A 2,618-nucleotide genomic window follows, 5' to 3' on the forward strand; every position below is an offset into this window, starting at 1 on the left:
GAAAAGACTCACTCGCCTATCAGGTCAATCTTTTCTTCACTGTAACACGAGTATAGCGTCAAACCATCATTACGCTTATTAACAACACAAATAGTCAAATATTTGCGGCTTTCACACTTATTTGACTTGGCTCTGATTCATATGGTTTCATTACTACATATGTGTTTTGTCAGGTTTCCTTAGGTATGTGTGTTTGTGAAGGGGTTTTTCTGTAAAGCAAATTTACCTGTGGGTATAAATAAAGTAATCTTAACCTTGGTTTCTACGAGCACCATCAAGTGTTTTTCGACAACAGATTCTAAAATACTCTCACGCATCTTCGAATCTGTAATTCTCATTCAACTTAATTATACAGTCTAATAATGTCTTTGCCTTTGACTAATAATGTCTACTTTTGTTAGTGTTGTGTAAAGAATCGTTTCAGCAAATGAGTTTAATACTTCACTCTTATTGCCTGTTCTTACTGTCCTTATCTAAACGTTATGCTGCTCTGTTGTTTATTAGTTGCCCCTTGGGGATAAATAAATTCTGATTCTGATACTTTGTGACTGGGTTTTATTTTGAAAATGAACTAACTTACTTCCGGTACTTTCGGGCGCCTTAAAGCCAACTGCAGCCGCAGTTTATCTTGTAACGCTAGCTGGCTAAAGAGAAGAGCTGTTCCCCTACTGCATCTGCTGCATCTTGAGTACCGGTAGCTTAGCTGTGTCGCTCCTGTATCAGCACAACTCACATAACACAATGGACTTACTCAGCTGAACACTTGTTGAAACGTCTCCTCTGTTTGTTGTCTTAAATTGCCTGACGCAACCCGATTGGCTGACCCGATGCGTCACAGACCAACGACTACAGAAATAAATTCAAGACCTTTCAAAAACTGAAAGCAAAGCGTCTCTATCGCCCCCTGGTGTCGGGCGGCAGGATGGCTGTTAAACTGGTCATACTAAAACAATAAAGCTAACCTCAGCCATTAGTAGTAACTCTCGTCTGGCTGATTTATTCTATTAGTTTTATTTTGATTAATAACCTGATTCTATAAGATGAAGCATTTGATTGGCAGCTGCTGTCACAGAGAAACATGCTTATGTCTGTTTGGAAAGCTTGCTGAAAGTCAGTCAGTGTGTCATTGTTTTACTAATACTTTTTTCACTAAGATGAGTCCATTTTCACATTTTGTATCTAATTTCTTTGTGATGACTTAAGAGATGATGAATCCATTATCAATTTGCAAGTTCTAAATACATTTTACTGACCACTATATGATTACTGTGATATTTGTGTTATACAAATGTTATACTAACAAAAAACATTTGACAGTCAACACAAACAGTTATTATCTTCAGACTTTTTTCATATGTATTTACTAACATTTCCTGGAGTTAGAACTTGAGATCAAACCTCACCGTGCAGCTTTTTCTATCTTAATGGAAGTATGGTTTCTGGAGAAGTTCAGGAGAAGTTTTTAACTGCAGTCTCAGTGGGCCAAAACTAGTGTCTCTGGATCCATATAATCTCTCTTTACAACTGCCTCACCGGCTCTGTTCCACACAACCTTGCACACACTCCCCCAGCTGTGTGACAGGGATACTAGCTGGAACAAGAACGCATACATGGTGCTCCATTTTGCTGACCATCATTCCAGTTTATCTGACAAACATTACCCATAATTTTGTGCACAGTAAGCACAATACACTCATACCATATAGCTTAGCTTGTAAAGTAACAGAGGAAGCATTAAATGAGCGTGCTTTCCTCCTGCCTGGGTGTTTGGTACGCAGGGGCCACTACTGAAAACAGGAAGGCTGTGCAGACGGTAATCAACACAATGCAAAAAAATCACTGGCTGCCCTCTGCCTCACCTGGAGGCCACAACCAGATCCTCCAGCCTCAGTAAAACCAGGGTAACCCCTTGCACCCCGTAACCCTTTTCTCACATACGAACTCTATACACAGACCTTTTGCACTGCTTCCAAGCACTTTACTCTCCATTGTGTGCCTTTCTCTTGTTTTGTATATATTCCTCTTGACTGTATATATATCAGTTCATTTGCTATTTATTCCTGATGTCTTTACTATTTATATATTTTTTTAATCCTCCACAGTTGGCATGGAGCACCCATGATTTTGTTGTACATGTGCAATGACAATAAAGGGCTATTCTATTATATTCTACTGCATTTGAGTTTCATAAAGTTATTTATCCAGAACTACTCCTGGAAATAGTTGTTTTACACCACATCACCAGACATCCTTAAGGCTTTTTGAGAGAGGATTTCTTAAGGAAAATATCACCTGCTACCAGAACAACTCACTGATAGTTGTCAAGAGTTAAGTTCAGGAAAGATATTCACAGATACAACAAAACAGATAAAGTGTTTAACACACAACTTACAAACAAATGCTTCAAATAGGGTTGTAGCAATAGGTATATACAGGCGGAGATAATATGAAATGAAAATTAAACCTGAACCATTGTAATATAATGGTTGTAATATAGCAGGCAGCACGGTGGCACGGTGGTTAGCACTGTTGCCGCACAGCAAGAAGGTCCTGAGTTCAATTCCACCATCAGGCCGGGGTCTTTCTGTGTGGAGTTTGCATGTTCTCCCCGTGTTTGC

The 2,618-nt window shown here is 39.2% G+C and overlaps 1 protein-coding gene across 1 annotated transcript in view; it reads right to left on the reverse strand.

Annotated features, from left to right (window-relative positions):
* Positions 1-832, reverse strand: part of LOC102204966 (centrosomal protein of 162 kDa-like) — a 10,812-nt gene extending 9,980 nt beyond the window's left edge. The window contains exon 1 of the mRNA XM_005754867.1: positions 752-832. The gene's annotated coding sequence lies outside the window, so the exon portion shown is untranslated. The remainder of the gene's footprint in view (positions 1-751) is intronic.
* Positions 833-2,618: the final 1,786 nt, after the last annotated feature.

Source organism: Pundamilia nyererei, unplaced genomic scaffold, assembly GCF_000239375.1.
Source record: "Pundamilia nyererei isolate P.nyererei 1_Seehausen unplaced genomic scaffold, PunNye1.0 scaffold00705, whole genome shotgun sequence".
Taxonomy (NCBI): domain Eukaryota; kingdom Metazoa; phylum Chordata; class Actinopteri; order Cichliformes; family Cichlidae; genus Pundamilia; species Pundamilia nyererei.